Source organism: Choloepus didactylus, chromosome 13 (assembly GCF_015220235.1).
Source record: "Choloepus didactylus isolate mChoDid1 chromosome 13, mChoDid1.pri, whole genome shotgun sequence".
Classification (NCBI taxonomy): Eukaryota; Metazoa; Chordata; class Mammalia; order Pilosa; family Megalonychidae; genus Choloepus; species Choloepus didactylus.
This window is the reverse complement of record NC_051319.1, coordinates 12,441,665-12,463,012: the sequence shown is the minus strand read 5'-3', so window position 1 is coordinate 12,463,012 and position 21,348 is coordinate 12,441,665. Positions and strand designations below refer to the sequence as shown.

General features: G+C 37.2%; 1 protein-coding gene and 1 pseudogene across 1 annotated transcript in view; one reads left to right on the top strand and one right to left on the bottom strand.

The window, feature by feature from the left end:
* IQGAP2 (IQ motif containing GTPase activating protein 2) overlaps positions 1 to 21,348 on the bottom strand; it is a 311,908-nt gene that overhangs the window by 109,490 nt on the left and 181,070 nt on the right. The gene's annotated exons all lie outside the window — the stretch shown is intronic.
* On the top strand, positions 266 to 9,818 carry LOC119508349 (annotated as a pseudogene).

Genomic DNA, 21,348 nt, shown 5'->3' with positions numbered 1-21,348 from the left:
TAGACAACTAACTCCCCATCATCCATTGGTAAGAGAATAAGAAACACATCGAATACAAAGCAGCAGGTAATTTAAATGCAATCAACATTTCTTTGTACAAACCTCACGTGATTCTGATTTTGTTGAAAATTCAGCTTAAATTATATCTTGCTTTTCAATATCCCTCCAAGTAGTATCCACTGGGTTTTTTTTTTTTTGTTTTTTTTTTTACATTTTCTGAGCCAATAGAGTAGCAAGATAACCGGTGGATGTGGTGATGGTAAGGATGAACCGCAATGTGGGTATATTGCTAAGTGGAAGATGGAGAATGAATTGCATAGATTTAAAAGAAAATCCTTTCAGCAGGAATGATGGTAGCCATTAACTTACCCAGAACCTAATAAAAGAAGCTGAGAGCTGGCACCTAAATTCTATCAGGAGAGACGAAAATATATGGCTAAGTGACTTTTCATCACTTATTCACTGAACCATAGTTTCTGTTCTATATATATTTTTTTTTAATCATCATTTTATTGAGATATATTCACACACCACGCAGTCATACAAAACAAATTGTACTTTCGATTGTTTACAGTACCATTACATAGTTGTACATTCATCACCTAAATCAATCCCTGACACCTTCATTAGCACACACACAAAAATAACAAGAATAATAATTAGAGTGAAAAAGAGCAATTGAAGTAAAAAAGAACACTAGGTACCTTTGTCTGTTAGTTTGCTTCCCCTACTTTTCTACACATCGATCCATAAACTAGACAAAGTGGAGTTTGGTCCTTATGGCATTCCCAATCCCACTGTCACCTCTCATAAGCTACATTTTTATACAACTGTCTTCGAGATTCATGGGTTCTGGGTTGTAGTTTAATAGTTTCAGGTATCCACCACCAGCTACCCCAATTCTTTAGAACCTAAAAAAGGTTGTCTAAAGTGTGCGTAAGAGTGCCCACCAGAGTGATCTCTCGGCTCGTTTTGGAATCTCTCTGCCACTGAAGCTTATTTCATTTCCTTTCACATCCCCCTTTTGGTCAAGAAGATGTTCTCCATCCCACGATGCCGGGTCTACATTCCTCCCCGGGAGTCATATTCCACGTTGCCAGGGAGATTCACTCCCCTGGGTGTCTGATCCCACGTAGGGGGGAGGGCAGTGATTTCACCTTTCAAGTTGGCTTAGCCAGAGAGAGAGGGCCACATCTGAGCAACAAAGAGGCATTCAGGAGGAGACTCTTAGGCACAAATACAGGGAGGCCTAGCCTCTCCTTTGCAGCAACCGTCTTCCCAAGGGTAAAACTTATGGTAGAGGGCTCAACCCATCAAACCACCAGTCCCCTATGTCTGTGGTCATGTTAGCAACCATGGGGGTGGGGTTGGCGAATACCCCTGCATTCTCCACAGGCTCCTCAAGGGGGCACTAAAACTTTTTTTTTTTTTTTTTCCTTCTTTGTCTTTTTTCTTTTTTTTTTTTTTTTAACTTTCCCTTCTTTTTTCAAATCAACTGTATGAAAAAAAAAGTTAAAAAGAAAACAAACATACAATAAAAGAACATTTCAAAGAGACCATAGCAAGGGAGTAAGAAAAAGACAACTAACCTAAGATAACTGCTTAACTTCCAACATGTTCCTACTTTACCCCAAGAAAGTTACATAATATAGCAACATTTCAGTGAACTTGTTCCTACTACATCCATCAGAAATTAACAGACCATAGTCATTTCTGGGCATCCCCAGAACGTTAAATAGCTTATCTGTTCTTCTTGGATTATTGTTCCCCCTTCCTTAATTGCTCTCTACTGCTAGTTCCCCTACATTCTACATTATAAACCATTTGTTTTACATTTTTCAAAGTTCACATTAGTGGTAGCATATAATATTTCTCTTTTTGTGCCTGGCTTATTTCGCTCAGCATTATGTCTTCAAGGTTCATCCATGTTGTCATATGTTTCACCAGATCGTTCCTTCTTACTGCCGCGTAGTATTCCATCGTGTGTATATACCACATTTTATTTATCCACTCATCTGTTGAAGGACATTTGGGTTGTTTCCATCTCTTGGCAATTGTGAATAATGCTGCTATGAACATTGGCGTGCAGATATCTGTTCGTGTCACTGCTTTCCGATCTTCCGGGTATATACCGAGAAGTGCAATCGCTGGATCGAATGGTAGCTCTATCTCTAGTTTTCTAAGGAACTGCCAGACTGACTTCCAGAGTGGCTGAACCATTATACAGTCCCACCAACAATGAATAAGAGTTCCAATTTCTCCACATCCCCTCCAGCATTTGTAGTTTCCTGTTTGTTTAATGGCAGCCATTCTAACCGGTGTTAGATGGTATCTCATTGTGGTCTTAATTTGCATCTCTCTAATAGCTAGTGAAGCTGAACATTTTTTCATGTGTTTCTTGGCCATTTGTATTTCCTCTTCAGAGAACTGTCTTTTCATATCTTTTGCCCATTTTATAATTGGGCTGTCTGTACTATTGTCATTGAGTTGTAGGATTTCTTTGTATATGCAAGATATCAGTCTTTTGTCAGATACATGGTTTCCAAAAATTTTTTCCCATTGAGTTGGCTGCCTCTTTACCTTTTTGAGAAATTCCTTTGAGGTGCAGAAACTTCTAAGCTTGAGGAGTTCCCATTTATCTATTTTCTCTTTTGTTGCTTGTGCTTTGGGTGTAAAGTCTAGGAATTGGCCTCCTAATACAAGGTCTTGAAGATGTTTTCCTACATTATCTTCTAGGAGTTTTATGGTACTTTCTTTTATATTGAGATCTTTGGTCCATTTTGAGTTAATTTTTGTGTAGGGGGTGAGGTAGGGGTCCTCTTTCATTCTTTTGGATATGGATATCCAACTCTCCCAGCCCCATTTGTTGAAAAGACCATTATGGCTCAGTTCGGTGACTTTGGGGGCCTTATCAAAGATCAGTCGGCCATAGATCTGAGGGTCTATCTCTGAATTCTCAATTCGATTCCATTGATCTATATGTCTATCTTTGTGCCAGTACCATGCTGTTTTGGCAACTGTGGCTTTATAATAAGCTTCAAAGTCAGGGAGTGTAAGTCCTCCCACTTCGTTTTTCTTTTTTAGAGTGTCTTTAGCAATTCGAGGCATCTTCCCTTTCCAAATAAATTTGATAACTAGCTTTTCCAAGTCTGCAAAGTAGGTTGTTGGAATTTTGATTGGGATTGCATTGAATCTGTAGATGAGTTTGGGTAGAATTGACATCTTAATGACATTTAGCCTTCCTATCCATGAACATGGAATATTTTTCCATCTTTTAAGGTCCCCTTCTATTTCTTTTAGTAGAGTTATGTAGTTTTCTTTGTATAGGTCTTTTACATCTTTGGTTAAGTTGATTCCTAGGTACTTGATTTTTTTAGTTGCTATTGAAAATGGTATCTTTTTCTTGAGTGTCTCTTCAGTTTGTTCATTTCTAGCATATAGAAACATTACTGACTTATGTGCATTAATCTTGTATCCCGCTACTTTGCTAAATTTGTTTATTAGCTCTAGTAGGTGTATCGTTGATTTCTCAGGGTTTTCTAGATATAAGATCATATCATCTGCAAACAATGACAGTTTTACTTCTTCTTTTCCAATTTGGATGCCTTTTATTTCTTTGTCTTGCCGGATTGCCCTGGCTAGCACTTCCAGCACAATGTTGAATAACAGTGGTGACAGCGGGCATCCTTGTCTTGTTCCTGATTTTAGAGGGAAGGCTTTCAGTCTCTCACCATTGAGTACTATGCTGGCTGTGGGTTTTTCATATATGCTCTTTATCATGTTGAGGAAGTTTCCTTCAATTCCTACCTTTTGAAGTGTTTTTATCAAAAACGGATGTTGGATTTTGTCAAATGCTTTTTCAGCATCTATTGAGATGATCAATTGATTTTTCCCTTTCGAGTTTTTAATGTGTTGTAATACATTGATTGTTTTTCTTATGTTGAACCATCCTTGCATGCCTGGAATGAACCCCACTTGGTCATGGTGTATGATTTTTTTAATGTGTCTTTGGATTCGATTTGCAAGTATTTTGTTGAGGATTTTTGCATCTATATTCATTAGGGAGATTGGCCGGTAGTTTTCCTTTTTTGTAGCATCTTTGCCTGGTTTTGGTATTAGATTGATGTTAGCTTCATAAAATGAGTTAGGTAGTATTCCATTTTTTTCAATGTTTTGAAAGAGTTTGAGTAAGATTGGTGTCAGTTCTTTCTGGAAAGTTTGGTAGGATTCCCCTGTGAAGCCATCTGGCCCTGGGCATTTATTTGTGGGAAGATTTTTGATGACTGATTGGATCTCTTTGCTTGTGATGGGTTGGTTGAGGTCTTCTATTTCTTCTCTGGTCAGTCTAGGTTGCTCATATGTTTCCAGGAAATTGTCCATTTCTTCTACATTATCCAGTTTGTTGCCATACAGTTGTTCATAATATCCTCTTATAATTTTTTTAATTTCTTCAGGATCTGCAGTTATGTCACCTTTTTCATTCATTATTTTGTTTATATGGGTCTTCTCTCTTTTTGATTTTGTCAGTCTAGCTAGGGGCTTGTCAATCTTGTTGATCTTCTCAAAGAACCAACTTTTGGTGATATTTATCCTTTCTATTGTTTTTTTGTTCTCTATGTCATTTATTTCTGCTTTAATGCTTGTTATTTCTTTTCTTGTACTTGGTTTAGGATTGGTTTGCTGTTCATTTTCTAGCTTCTTCAGTTGATCCATTAGTTCTTTGATTTTGGCTCTTTCTCCCTTTTTAATATATGCGTTTAGTGCTATAAATTTCCCCCTTAGCACTGCTTTTGCTGCATCCCATAGGTTTTGGTATGTTGTGTTCTCATTTTCATTCGTCTCTATATATTTAGCAATTTCTCTTGCTATTTCTTCTTTAACCCACTGATTGTTTAGGAGTGTGTTGTTTAACTCCAGGTATTTGTGAATTTTCTAAGTCTCTGATGGTTATTGACTTCTAATTGTATTCCATTGTGGTCAGAGAATGTGCTTTGAATAATTTCAATCTTTTTAAATTTATTGAGGCTTGTTTTATGTCCCAGCATATGATCTATTCTGGAGAAAGTTCCGTGAGCACTAGAAAAGTATGTGTATCCTGGTGATTTGGGATGTAATGTCCTGTAGATGTCTGTTAAATCTAATTCATTTATCAGATTGTTTAGGTTTTCAATTTCCTTATTGGTCTTCTGTCTGGTTGATCTATCTATAGGAGAGAGTGATGTGTTGAAGTCTCCCACAATTATTGTGGAAACATCAATTGCTTCCTTTAGTTTTGCCAATGTTTCTCTCATGTATTTTGTGGCACCTTGATTGGGTGCATAGACATTTACGATTGTTATTTCTTCTTGCTGAATTGCCCCTTTTATTAGTATGTAGTGGCCTTCTTTGTCTCTCAAAACATCCCTGCATTTGAAGTCTATTTTATCTGAGATTAATATTGCTACACCTGCTTTCTTTTGGCTGTAGCTTGCATGAAATATTTTTTTCCATCCTTTCACTTTCAGTTTCTTTGTGTCCCTGTGTCTAAGATGAGTCTCTTGTATGCAACATATTGATGGTTCATTTTTTTTGATCCATTCTGCGAATCTATATCTTTTAATTGGGGAGTTTAATCCATTTACATTCAACGTTAAAACCGTGAAGGCATTTCTTGAATCGGCCATCTTATCCTTTGGATTATGTTTGCCATATTTTTCCCTCTCTCTATTAATATCCTTTATTGTACCCATACCGAATCTCTTTAGTACTGAACCTTTCTCCAAGTCTCTCTGTCCTGTCTTTGTTTCTCTGTCTGTAGGGCTCCCTTTAGTATCTCCAGTAGGGCAGGTCTCTTGTTAGCAAATTCTCTCAGCATTTCTTTGTCTGTGAAAAATTTAAGCTCTCCCTCAAATTTGAAGGAGAGCTTTGCTGGATAAAGTATTCTTGGCTGGAAATTCCTCTCACTCAGAATTTTAAATATATCGTGCCACTGCCTTCTCGCCTCCATGGTGGCTGCTGAGTAGTCACTACTTAGTCTTATGCTGTTTCCTTTGTATGTGGTGAATTGCTTTTCTCTTGCTGCTTTCAGAACTTGCTCCTTCTCTTCTATGTTTGACAGTGTGATCAGTATATGTCTCGGAGTGGGTTTTTTTGGATTTATTCTATTTGGAGTTCGCTGAGCATTTATGATTTGTGTATTTATGTTGTTTAGAAGATTTGGGAAGTTTTCCCCAACAATTTCTTTGAATACTCTTCCTAGACCTTTACCCTTTTCTTCCCCTTCTGGGACACCAATGAGTCTTATATTCGGACGTTTCATATTATCTATCATATCCCTGAGGTCCATTTCGAGTTTTTCAATTTTTTTCCCCATTCTTTCTTTTATGCTTTCATTTTCCATTCTGTCATCTTCCAGGTCACTGATTTGTTGTTCAACTTCCTCTAGTCTTGTACTATGAGTGTCCAGAATCTTTTTAATTTGGTCAACAGTTTCTTTAATTTCCATAAGATCATCCATTTTTTTATTTAGTCTTGCAATGTCTTCTTTATGCTCTTCTAGGGTCTTCTTGATTTCCTTCATATCCCGTACTAGGGTCTCATTGTTCATCTTTAGTTCTTTGAGTAGCTGCTCTAGGTGTGTCTCTTCTGGTCTTTTGATTTGGGTGCTTGGGCTTGGGTTATCCATATCATCTGGTTTTTTCATATGCTTTATAATTTTCTGTTGTTTTTGGCCTCGTGGCATTTGCTGACCTTGATAGGGTTCTTTTAGGGTTTGTAGACCAGTTGAAGTCCTTATCTCTAATTTATCAGATCTGCAGCTTCGTGGAGTACACTTTCTCTAACTAACCAGCAGGTGGCGTCCACGAGCCACCTGTTCTCCACAAGCCAGATCTCCCCTGCTTAGCCTTTTTGGTGAGTGGGGGAGTGAGTCTTGTGGGGCCCAATTGGTGTACCAAGCTTGCGTGTGTAGTTGGTGTTGCCTGCCCTGTATGTGGGGCGTGTTTCTGGGCAGTCGGGGAGGGGGGGTGGCCCTAACAATCAAATCTCCCTGATGATCCTAGAGTTTTAAAGCTACTGCAATAGTCTAATCCTTCAGTTCAGTCCTGCCACAGTTTGTCTCTGCCACTGACCCACAAGTCTTTGGTATTGGCGTATGGCTCCTGAGACTTGCAAGTGGGCCCCTCTTCCAGGCTGTGCACCCCGAGTCCTCTGTTGAGGGATGACTGTGCTATGTCACAGGTGAGTGCCGTCCCCCCAGGGCAGTTCTGGGCTGCTGGGCTGTGTTGGGAGGCTCCCAGTCTGCTCAAATGATGGCTGAATGGGGCTCTGTTAATTCACACTGCTCCCCCTTCCCAGCTCTGGGACATTCAGCTGAGGTTGCAGGGAAGGCTAATGTCCACGCCCAGTTTTGTGGTGTGTGCCTGTTATTTGAAGCACTTCCGTCACACTGGGTTGTCTGGGGCAGCTCTGGGCTATGGGGCTGGCGATGGGCAGGAGTGTTTCCTGTCCACCAGGATGGTGGATGTGAGCGGACACCCCCCTTTTCTTGGGAAGTTGTGTTGTTTAGTGAATTTTCTCAGCCACTGGATTATTGCCTTTTGTCTCAGAGCTCTCTTAGTTCTGCTCTTGACTTGACGTGCCCAAATTTCAATTCTTTGAAGCTTTCTGTATTGAGCTTCTTAGAGTAATTGTTTTAGAAAAAGCAAAAAGGATTTAAAAAAAAAAAAAAAAAAAAAAAAAAACGGCCCTCCTCAGAGATCTAATGGGTTATTGAAATGCTAATAGACAAAGCAACCAGGGCCATTAAGGAAAGGTGCACAGGGCAGAGAGATCAGCCTTGCTTCGGGATTTGCATATGCGCCTCAAGGCCTGATCTCCGCCCTTCCCCTTTCTGTGTTCACCAGAACTCCAAAAATCCTCTGCTTTTATTTTGGAGTTTTTCGTGTTGTTTTTTTTCTATGCCTGACTCCTCTCTGCTGGGCTGGCTGCTCTCAGAGTCTCTGGTGTCTGGCCTCAGTCTATCTATGGTTGGAGTTTGAATCAGTAGAATGAGTTTCCGATAAGAGCAGCCACTGCAATTCTCCCTTCTCCTTCCTGGAGCTGACAGCCCCTCCTCCCCCGGGACTGAGCCTGGCAGGGAGGGGCGCGGGTCCCCTGGCCGCAAAAACTTACAGATTTCGCTGATCTCAGCAGTTCCACGTTTCATGAGTGTTGTATGAAGTATGCCCAAAGACAGATTGCTCTGTGGTGTCCAGTCCACGCAGTTCCTGGCTTTTTACCTACTTTCCTGGAGGAGTAACTAAAACATACAGCTCACCAGTCTGCCATCTTGCCCCCGTCTCTCTGTTCTATATTTATCCTCTCCTTCCCACTCCAGCCCCCAAGATTAATTCTAAAGACCATTAAAAAACTCTGTATTCTTCATGTTGAGTGACATAAGTCACACACAAAAGGAAAATATTGTATGACCTCGCTGAAATGAAATAATTAGAATAAGTAAACACAAAGAGTCAAAATCTAGAATCTAGGTTACTAGGGAATAGCGTGGGGTTAAGGAATAAGGGATTACGACTTACAGTGTACAGGGTTCCTATTTGGAATGACAAACATTTTGGTAATGGATGGTGGTGATGGTAGCACAACAATGTGAACGTGGTAAACAACACTGAAATACATATCTGAATGTGGTTAAAAGGGAAAATGTTAGGTTGCATATATGGTAACTGAATAAAAATTTTTTAAAAATTCATGGACCTGTGCAACACAAACAGTGAATCCTAAGTTAAACCATGGACTACATTAATACTTCAATTATAAAAATATGCTCTCATCAGTTGTAACAAATGTATCACACCAATGCAAGGTATGATAATAGGCTGGTATATGGAAATCTTGAATTTTATACATGATTTTCTGTAAAACCACAACTTTCTAATACAAAAATCTGTATTTCACTTTATCAATTTTGACAGGTTTATGATTTATGAGATTTTAATTAGACATTAGAAATTACACCATAATGTATATGGGAAAATGAACTGAGAATGCGTTTGATGGCTTGAAATCCAGGATTATCACATCAGATGTTGAGATGAGATGGATCTGAGTAGTTTATAAAATGCATAACATTTCAGTAAAACATATTAAAGGAGTTCAAGACCAAGCCTTACTGATATCAAAACAAACTCTTAAGATGATTAGTCAATGTAAATAGCATGCATGAAAACTGACTGAGAGATCAATCTAAGATGGTGACCGTGGAACCATTGCTAAACCAGAACACTATATTAAACATGAACTACAGAACAGATGGGCGCTTTGGTTTTTTAAAAATGATAAAAGCAAAACTCGGCAAGAAAACCTTTGACTGATCTCTAAGTTTGATACTGCTGAATACTTTTGGGCTCTGTACACCAATATCCAATTGTCTAGTAATTTAATACCTGGCTGTGACTACTCACTTTTTTAGGCTGGTATTAAGCCTATGTGGGAAGATGAAAAAAATAAACGAGGAGGATGATGGCTAAATACATTGAACAAACAGCAAAAATGAAGTGACCTTGGTTGCTTTTGGCTAGAGACGCTGCTGTGCCTTATTTGAGAACATTTTGATGACTACAGTGATGATGTATGTGGAGCCGCTGTTAACGTTAGAACTAAAGTTGATAAGACAGCAACATGGACTACTGAATATGAAAACAGAGAAGCTGATACACATATAGGGAGAGTATACAAGGAAAGGTTAGGACTTCCTCCAAAGATAATGATTGGTTATCAGTTCCATGCAGACACAGCTACTAAGAGCTGCTCCACCACTAAAAAATAGGTTTGTTGTTTAAGGAGACACCTTCTGAGTATTCCCATAGGAGACTGTGTCAAGCAATTGAGATTTGGGAGCGGAACCAAAGCCTCTTCAAAAGCAGAGTGGACTGCATTTAAATTTGATTTCCATCTAAATGTTGCTAAGATATAAGAGAAATTTCATTTGTCTTTGTTTTGTACTTCTGTGTTCATATATTATTACTATTTTTTTTATTTTTGGCTAGGATTACAGTATACATCATCCCCAGATCTATAAATGTGTTCCTGGCCCACTCTGTAATAGCTTTAGTAGAATTACATTTCAAACACATTTACCCATCCACAATATTCAAAAAAGAACTTGCATTTCTATGCATTAAAGGAAAAAAAAAATTCATGTTCCATTGTATGCAGGAGCATATTTTGCTGGTTTAGAAGAATATGATGCATACAGTTTTCTAGCAATTTTCTTTTTATAGCATTGTCTCTGTTGCACTCTTGCTAGATTTTAATTTGTTTCCCTACTTGATAACATTAGTGATTCTGATTTGTTATTCATTTTGTTTTGCTTTTCTTTTTTTCTTCATGTAACATTGGTGAAGGATCCAGGAATATGATGCAAAGGTGGAATAAACATTAATTTGTGCATTCTTTTGTAATTTTTTTGTTTCTTTTTGTGACTACAAAGCTTTGCTACAAATTTATGCTTTCATTCAAATCAGTGATCTATGTTTGTATGATTTCCAAAACATAATTGTGGATTTTTAAAAATGTAACATCATAATTACATTCCCAACTAGAATTAGAATGTCTGTTTTTGTATCTTTATGCTGAATTTTAACACTTTGTATTATTTAGGTTATTTTACTTTGGTTAATATGGCTCAAGTAGAGAAGCGGTCCCATTCATATTAAGACAGTGTACAAAACTGTAAATAAAACGTGTACAGCGAACTGTCTTTCAGACAAAATAACTGAATTTCTTTGACCATCATTTCTACAAAAACAGTTAATTTGAAAAGCAATCATGATCAAAGTTAAAAATTAGAGATTTACAAGAAAGAAAGCACAAGATGATAAAAATTATATGGAAAATCACCATCCAAAGTTAAACTCTAACTATTTTGAAACAAATCATTTTACTCTTGCCTGAGGATATATCTATTATATAAATTTACATAGCATTCTATAGTGTAAATACACTATAATTTACATACGCAATCGCTGAACACTCACATTGTTGCTAATTATTCACTACTGTAATTATGCTGTGAATATACTACTTAAATAGATTCTGATATAGGATATAAGAATATGCATAGATCTTTGGGCAACTTTCTAATTTCTTACAGTTAATCCCGCAAAACAAAATTTCCAAATTCAAAGGGTATACACACAATGAAAGTTTTTAATATATATTATCACATTTTGTTCTTAAAATATTATACCCATTTATTCCTTACGAGTAAAAGGTTAACAAAACCCTTTCCCCTTCTGCAGGGGAATTTGACCTTTAACTTTCTACCTCTATTTCTCTAGGAATAGAGAATAAACTGATAAACTACATTATAAGTGACCTTGCTTGGGAGGAAAATAAGCCTTGATTGATAAATTGCATCTTGACTGGAAGGATTGTAAATACTTAATAGGCACCAATGGACTTTCCAGGGTTCTTATAACTGGCATGTGTCTTGCAGGGAACAGGGAAGCTTTGCTGTACAGCTGCTACATAGATACTGACTGCTGGGGCATGAGGCTTCCAAGCCAGGGAGGCTCCCACACCTGAGTAACATTCCTTACCATCTGAGCTGCCACTTGGGGTGCCAAAGAGAACAGCTCCTAGATGGCCGCGTGAACCTCTATGAGGTCTGCTGGGAAGACCACCCACTGAAGGGCAAACACCTGACACGGCTCTGCTGGCATATATGGTTTTCTGGCTACTCTATTCTTCCAAGTATGGCTATCATATGAATCTAGACATTCAGCTGAACTTAAGACTTGACCACCCAATGGGCACAGCCCCAATTCACCACCAACAAATGGGAATGCCATTTTCCTCATCACCATTATCAGCACAGGATATGATCAATCATAATTTTACCATCTGATAGCCAACAAACATGATTCAAATCTAAATTTCTCTTTTGTTAGCTGTGAGGGTAAACATTTTCATACACTTATTGGCCATTTATATTTCTTCTTGGACATGCCTATTAAAGAATTCATGAATTTTAGAGATTTGTTTTTGGGGAAATTGACATTTCTCTATTTTTTTTCCCCTTTTTCCTCAAAGACACAACCAAAAGAGAGAGAACAAATGGCTAAAACAAACAAAATTTTACATATGGTAATTTAAGTTTTAGTATTAAATTCCAATATGTGCTTCATATCTTATCCACAGGGAAAAACATACTAGACTCGGAACATTCTTCAATGTGAAAGAGGCATGTGCATTCATAATTCAAAGCTAGAAAGACATGACACACTCCCTAGTTCTAGGTCCTTAGAGATTATCAGGGATATAAAACTGTTTAGTTTACACGACCTCCAAAAACTTTACCACCAGAAGTTCATGCCAAACAAGATATTATAATTAAAACTAGATCATTAAGATACCATGCTGACATTTTAAAAACCATAATATTTTATGAACCACCTCTCAACTCATTATTAAATGGAAAAAATTTTCAGTTGTAAGGAGCTCCTATTACACGGAACAAATGAAATGCCACTCTTCACTTGCTCCTGTCTAGTAATGGAACTACAAAAATAAACAAAATTAAAATAGATGGGTATGGGAAAGCTGCAAAAGAATTCTAGGCAAATAGAATCAAGCCAGCATTTAAGGAATGAGAATAGATCCACACATGATCAAAAATGTATCATTATATCACTTCGATTTCTTTCATGATAACTGATTTAATTTTCTTCTGCCCTTTTTACAACTAAATTCAAAACTACACCTGGACTGATTTACAAAAGCAAATGATGAAAATAATTCAGTAAGAGAAACTTTGAAAAAGTGACCGTAAAATTTAAGTAGGAGACAACCATAAAATGTCTAACAAATTTAATATATAATTCTTTCAAGTACTTAATCTTGAAAATTGTGTTTTTAATGTGTATTACCTATAATAATATTCTGCTAAAGATTTAACTTCTTTTTAAACTTACGTTTTTCTATCAAAGCCTAAGCTAATCAATATCTATATTCTTAGAATATGTCCACTTCAATTTCCCTACCTATGTAATGTTGAAATAATCCAGAACTTTAGATCCATGCTTTTATTTTTATATGATGCACCGATAATTTACGTAACTATAAATTTTGTTAGGTTCTTTCCTCATTTCATCTATACCAAATTTTCTTAATTTTATTTTTTGTTTTGCTTGTGTGCAAATAATAAATATTTACTAGATGGATCAATTGATTGAACCATCGACTGTACTTACTTTAATATTTTCATTTGTTACTTGGATGCTGGTTTGGTCTGTCAAATCTAACACCTTGGTCATACAAATGTCTGGCATTGCCTGATTTGGGGCTCATCTTGGGGCTTGAGGCTTGCTGTTTGTCCGTTGCTGATTTTAGGTCCCCACGACAGGAGCCACTCTTAGGAAACGGGCGTGGGGGGTGGTGGGGGGGAATGGTGGGATTCATTTTCAGCAGGTCTTGCCTTCTCAGGGCTCACTGGCCACCAGGGTGCAGGCTGGTACCCCAACATTAGCACCTCCACCTGCTGCTTTAGGGCAGGCCCAGAAGGCTGAGCTGATAGGAGTCAGATGACTGCTTGCTCCACAGTTCTCCTGTCCATCACTGTCCTCCTTGGGCAACCCCCAGGACAGGTCCTAGCTCTGATGCATCCCTCAGGGCTTTGGGGGCAGTGGTCTTCTCGAGTCCCATGTGTTTGCTCAGAAGGTGCTCAAATTTCTCGTCAGTGGATGGCATTCGTTCATGTTGCAAATGTATTCTTTTTCAAAAAATTGCATGGCATTTTTGTAAAGGGGATAAGGTGCTGTGTTCAATCAATGTACTACAAGCAACTTTTTCCCCCTTATCATTATCTTTGTCTATTCAATCACTCATTTAATTAATATTTATGGAATACCTACTATGTCAAAAATATTTTTCTCTACAATGCTGTACCAAAAATAAAGGTGTTTAGGCTATCACAAAACATAGGTTTGTTGGTATTCTACACTAAACAAAATTGCTAACTTTCTCTTTTGGTACTAAAGAAATTAGGTGGATACTGCCAGTTATACATTTTCATTCTTCATGGTACACAGTAATACTAAAATAACTCTCAAAATAAACAGGCATCCTGGTATAACTAAAAGTTACCACAAGGTGGTGCTGAGAAGTTAACTTTTTTAATTGGGAGTGCCTAATTTTAAATTTGTTTTAAATCACAGATTTCTTAAACTAGTATGAATCAGGGAGTGATCTAATTTGCTTTCACATACTTTCACAAAATTAAATAAAATTAATGTATACTTTCTATTTAGCTTCAATTGTCAACACTTATTGCCTCTGATGTTGAAGTTAAAAGTATTACCTGTTATTTCAAAGGCCATTTTACTGAGACATATTCATAACATACAAGTCATCCAAAGTGTGGCTTTTAGTATAATCATAAAGTTGTGCATTCATCACCACAACCCATTTTCATTAGTCCAAAAAGAAAAATGTCATATCCCTTAGCAGTGACTTCTCAATCCTCTTTACCCAGCCCTACATAACCACTAATCTAATTCTGTCTCTATTTATATTACATTTTATATAAGTGGAATCATATAATATGTAGTACTTTGCATCTGGTTTCTTTCATTCAGCATGTTCTTTTAAAAAATTAGTTTTTTTAAATTAGAGAAGTTGTAGGTTTACACAAGAGTCTTGTAAAAAATACAAGGTTCCCATATACTGCACCCCATTGTTGACTTCATTATTATTAGCTTTAAGGTCGCTTTTCAAAGTGTGGGAATTTTATATCGAATTTCTTTGTGAGTAATACTTGCAAGCACATTACTAAAGATAGCAAATGTTTATACTAGGAAACTGTATTTATACAGTATTTCCATACTGAAAAGAATCAGCAATAGAGCTCACTCTTTCCCAAGCATTTAAATTCAAATGAGGCTATTCATTATCAGGCAAATCCAGAGTCTTAATCTTAAAAAAGAAAAAAAAAAAAAAAGTCTGTCCAATATAAAAATTACTAATTTCTTGTAGCTCTTCAAGACCGAATTTATTAGGCAACTTGTAGTACCCTAAGAGCCAATACAAAGGACAGGGGTCATTTCAAAAGAAGCTGCGGAATTAACGTTATGGCTTTGCACTTACAAGAAGCTTTGCACTTATAACACTCTTATCACACCAAAGGTACGGTGCCCCTGGGCTGTCTGAGTGAGGGAAGCAGGGGCAACAGAGGGGTGACCCTGAGGGAGTGAGAGCCTCACTGGCCCATGTGTTCCTCTTTGTAAAAATAATATCAGCTAAAGTCCAGGAACCACCAAAGAAGTTAAAAGTTTAAAAAGAGAAAAAACACTACTAGGGTTTTTTTTTTCCCCCTACTACTTTCCATGTATACATTAAAAGGTGCTACAGTAACCAAATATAAACTTAAAAGGCAGGAGCTGAATTTATTTGAGCTTTTCTGGATCACATCATGTGCAGCTCATTTCATGCCACAACATGTAGGAGGGATGTTTATAAATCAAAGCCTGATGGCAGATCAGAAAGACCGCTGGATTAGAATCAGCAGCCCTGGACTGGCAATCTCTAGTTGCGTGACTTTGAGCAGTTCATACATACAACCTGAACTTTCAGTTCCCTCATCTGTGAAATGAACAATCTGGACTAAACTAACTTCCCAAGGTTCTTCCAGTTCTAAAATTCCAATATTCTTCATTTTAAACAACCTAAAAATAACAGCTTAGAGACTTGTGCTGAAGCTCAAGTCTGATGCCATGATTCTCTTAACTTTTTTAGTAGTGGGAGATACTTGGCCCACTTCAGAGCCCAATGGCTGGCTGAATGGTTAACAGCACAGGTCCTGGTGTCACACAGCCTTGTTTTGAAGCCTTTCTCTGAGTGACCTCAGGTAGCCTCTCTGTGCCTTGAACGTCTTGGTTATAAAATGGGAATAACAGCACCTCCTGTGTAAGTATGCTGTGGGAATTAAATGACACCATACCTGTAAAACAGAGGATGGAACAGAGCATGAGGATACTTTTGAACAAGGGGTGATTTGAAAGATATGGAAACATGTAACTGCCCTATTAATCTTAATCCCAAAAACCTCCATCTCCTGGTGTCTCTTCTAAGACCACAGGATTAGGGCCTGTCCTTTGGTACTATCGATCTGGGATAAGGTTTCTTAAGGAGGAAAAGGGCCTAGAATGGAGTATAAGACAAAGGAAGGTTATACATTAAAGCCTGGAGGAACACGTTCAAAGGCAGCCTGACAAGCCAAGAAGCCACTTGAGCGTGTGGGAGATCTGGGATCTTCCTCCCCAAAGCAGTCAGTGCGCTTAGAACAGCTGGTCAACCAGAAGTGGTTCTGCCACAGCCATTTCACAAACATAAGCCCCAGGTGTGTGCCATTTCATTAACACCATGTATCTGAAAACATGACTGCTGGACAATCTGTATGTAGCTACATAATCTGCACCAGGAACAGTAACTATTATACACAGGTGAGGCAGACATATTTCCAGTTTGTTGCTGTCAGTGTAGTAGACTCACATTAACCTAATACAGTAAGAAGAGCAGAATCCAGCACAGTAATGTGTTAAATTATCAAAATCAAAATGAACACATGACTTTAAATGTATTCCTTGGAGGGTAGGTGAGTCCATATCTCAAAGCAAGAATACTGGAACATCCTGTTGTGATCACAAAGCAAGGATATTTTAAAGAATGTCAGGGACAGTGCTGCAAGGACAAAGGAGCTGGCCAGACAGGGCTCTCACTGACCAAACTGAAACAATCTGTCCCCTCAGAAAAGAAGATTCTAATCTAATCTTGGTAAAGTCTACAAAAGGCTAGATGTTCAAAAGGATCATCAAAAGAGAACCGTTAGTATGGAGTGTACAAAAGGAAGCTGTAATGCTAAGAGTGGATAAAATAGGACATGCATAATTTTTTTATTGATTAAATAAGTTGGGTAATGCTATTAAAATATGAGTGCTTTATGTCTTCTGTATCTGTTTACAGAATACAGATATGTACTTGTTTCTACCTGTACATATATGATAGGAGAGAATAGAGACCACAATCTCTGAATGAGCCAAATAGTTTCAGAAAACAAAGGAACTATCCCAAGATAAGAAAAATGGCCAGGTGGACAGAGGGTCCAGTGCTGAAGGCCACACTCAATAACCAAGCAGAGAGAGGACCCCAAGCATGATCCAAGACAATAAATCAGCCATGGCCTGAAGAACACAAATGGAGACTCAATCTCTCATCTGCTGAGAGATGGAAACCTCTAGAAACAACTAAATTCAAGAAAATATTAAAAAGGCACACATAAGCTTTTAATAACGCTAACTGATCAGGCCAACACATCACAATGATAGGACAATAGGTTACGTAACACTGGCCAAGCAAGACTTAGGAAGTAAATCATTTCAGGGTGATGAGGCACAAGGACCAGATTATAAAGCAAAACCTACCTGAAAGTCATGCCCTTTAAAATAACAGAGGTCTGATTGATTGAACAAGTAAAGCTCAGCCCTAAAAAGGAAGCTCAGCTTGATGCCCAGGGGCGAGGGGGTGTATCACCTTGGGAGAAGAAACCAAACCTGTGCATGTTCTGACCAACAGTTGATTGATCAGAAACCAGGTCCATAAGCTTCTGGCACTGCTAAGATGTGAACTCTGGGAAAGTATCAAAATAATACTATTATAACAAAAATCAGTGAACAAATAACGAAGACATGAGTGAAACCTATAGTGTTACTCTTCCAGAACAGGTTTAAGTAAGTTTGTAATTACGTACGTCAACATTTCATCTGTTCTTTAAGGTATCTGAAGTGCTCAAAAGTTAGATCTACCACATTTATTTAAATTGTTTAAGGTAAATTTATAACTAATATTTTAATATTTAGGAACTGCTTTAATACTGTTAAATATAAATATTTAATAAATTGAGGAATAAAGTACAAAAAAGTGTTATTCTCTGTGCATAAAAGGCCGCCAGACATTCAAAAACATGAAAAAAACAAAAATTCACACACACTCAAAATCTGCTGGTTCCTTTTCAATGCACAGGATTTATAACATTCTGAAAGAAGCCACAGGAAAAAAAAAAAAAAAATAGGCCATTAACCCATATTAAGTCCAAAGATACCAAAACAGTAATAGTGGTTTTCACTTAGTGTCACGATAGCAAGTACGTTAGCTTTTCTTCTGACATTGTTTCTTCCTTTCTTTTTTAAACTTGAAAAATAGCACTGCATTTAATTTAAGATGTGGTTCACAACAACTAATAGAACAAGCAGATAACACATAATGATGAATATTATATTTGAGCAATGCCTTTTACTTCCTTGACCTAATTGTTATTTGTACAATAGTATACCACAAAACTTCAGACTATGCATTATTTTTGAATGCGTGTTGAGCATCTATCAATAGGCCATATTCTGGGCTATAAGGAAAGTGTCCACAAATTACCAAAGGTTGAACCCATACTGAGTATGATCTTTGATCTCAAGAATAAATACAGAGAGGGGAGGATCAAAATATTTTATTATAATTGTTCATATTTCTATTTTTCCTTAGGTTGTATCAGTATACTTCATGTAATTTGAAGCTCTGTCATTTGGTGCATAAACTGTTCAGTCTGTTTATGTTATTCTGATTAACCGACCTGTTAATCACCATGAAATATCCTTTATCCCTGGTTATAGTCTTTGCTCTGAAGTCTACTTTATGTAAACATTAGTATATATAATTTTTGACATATTTGTGTCTTTATGTTTAATGGGCATTTCTTGAAGACATCATAAATCATGCTTTTTAATCCTATCAGAGAATCTCTGCCATTTAATTGTGATGTTTAACTATTTACTTATTGTGATAATTGATATATTTTGGTTTAATTATATCACATTACTCTTTGCTTTGTCCCATCTGTTCTTTGTTCCCTGTTTCATTTGTATTAAATATGCTTTATCACTTTTGCTGGTTTGTTAGCTACAATTATTTGTCATCTAATTTTGGTTGTTGCTTTAAGTTGTTTTTTTTTAATTAAGATTTATTCACATACCATACAATCATCCAAAGTATATAATCCATACCATACAATCATCCAAAGTATATAATCCATTGATCACATTGCCATCATATAGTTGTTCATTCATCACCCTGATCTATTTTTTTTTAATATTTTCCTTGTACCAGAAAAAAGTGAAAGTAAGAATAAAAACTTAAGAGTAAAAATAAAATACCCAAATTGTCCCCCCCCGCCCTATTTTTCCTTTAGCTTTTTTTTTTTTTTTTGCCCCTGTTTTTCTAGTCATCTATCCATACACTGGGTGAAGGGGAGTGTGATCCACATGGCTTTAACAATCACATTCTGACATCTTTCTTAATTTTCCTTTTTTTTTTTTTTTTTTTTGAACAATGAACATAAGTTACATTTTTTAAATAAGAAAAAAATATTTCTTTGAGACAAGAATGAGGTAACTCATCACAAAGGTGAGTCTGCTTACATTAGACAAAGCTTGGAAATTTCTTCTGGGGCTGCTGTGCTGACATTAATTGGAGTCTGGGGTTCAGAACATCAAGCTAAACTGACAAAGGGAGAAACTAGTATCAGGCAATGAGACGGGTCAGAAATGAAATGAAAAAGTGAGAGGCAGGCAGTGAAAGCAGAAAAGCAAATACAAACAGGAAGCAAGGGCAGGAACCCAGGGATCTTAATTAGGTAGTTAAGCTCAAGTCAGGAGGATAGGGCACAGAAGACAAGTTTGAAGGATCAAGGTCAGGACCAAGACCTAATTCTGCAGATCAAGTCAAGGGCACAGGCTACAGCAGGAAGATGAAGGCAGATGACAAGATTTACTACCTGGGGGACCTTCCCTCCTGGCTTCTGGTCCATAATCAGAACATGTGAACTAATTCCCTACCAGCTAATGACAACTTTCTACACCAGCAATGTTGCTGTATTTGCAGCCAGCATATAATGTCTGAAGATGTATTTGTTCATTTTCAATATCACTTCTAACTATGTATCCAAAGGCAAACCCATTAGACTTAGTAAAAGATTCTGCTACCTAGCTTCCAAATGTGCCTTGCCCAGCAGAAGAGGATTCCAGCCTCATTTGAGAGACATAGTGCATTGCAAACCCTAAAGGGGAAAAGTTTTCATAGAAAAAACTTTAAATACACTTGGGATGTCCCACTCCATACTGAGAGGCAGTCAAATGATAAATTTAAAACAGAAAAAGGGAAGGAGGTTCTTCCAGAAAACCCTATTTGCTAAGTAAACACTGCTTTCGAAGTTAAAGGTCCTACCGAAGGTGTGATGTGGGCAATGACATGACCCAACAGGAGTCCACTCCAGGATGAGAAAAGGAAATGGAGAGCTGAATAAGCGAGAAAAAGCAAAGGGCCCTAGAAAATATCACGCCAACATATGCATACAATTGGCAATAATAAGTTGCTTTTTCTTTGTTTATCAAGCAGTTCAAGCCATTGTTAAAGGTATGGCAAACACACATTTGTAAGCTTCAGTGCAGTTCTATATAATTTCTTTAGAACAGTGACTTCACCATAAAGGAACTCAGCACACCATTTCTTTGTAAGCGGTTTAACATTAACGTCCCAGGTGTCTACTTCAGGAAACCAATTTAAAGTTATAAGACACCCTGTGAGCATGCTACAGATTTGGAGATTGCCCCATGATACATTGATAGGATAATGACATTAACAGTAGCTGACTTAGCAGGTCACACACACACAGTACAAACTATAATATTAAGCAATAATTCTAAGCTCTAGCAAAATATTTGATAAGGAATGTTGGGCAACACATTTAAAAATAAGCACTTTTGTACAAGAAGCTTTTAGAAAACCTGCTGGCATAATGACATTCTAGCCAAATACGAGGAGGCAGGCACAGAGGTGGGTTTTACAAGAATAAAAATGAACCATATTAAAGGCAACTATATCTGATCTATATTTCTAGCAACTGTCATTTGCCAAAGCAATCTCACAAGTACTGAGGAAGAGTAAAATTCTATGATGTAACCCAAATTCTTTTCTTCATTACCAGCATTGTAATGAATTATTATAGAAACCTTTTCCTTTGGAGAAGAAAAGAGCCAAGAAGAAGTTAACGTAAACCTCTAGGCAGAGGAGTCTGCCAGGAAAATGACTTCTAGTGACATAAACACAAGGCAGATATTCTAAAAGTAATTTAAAATTTAATTAAACATGAAGTCTTCCAACCACTACCTGTGTGCATATAGAATCTTTTGTTACCATCTAAAAATAACATTTCTTCCAGGTTGAATAGGATAAAAAAGATAGTCTGTGAACTAGCAGAATTTCAGCATA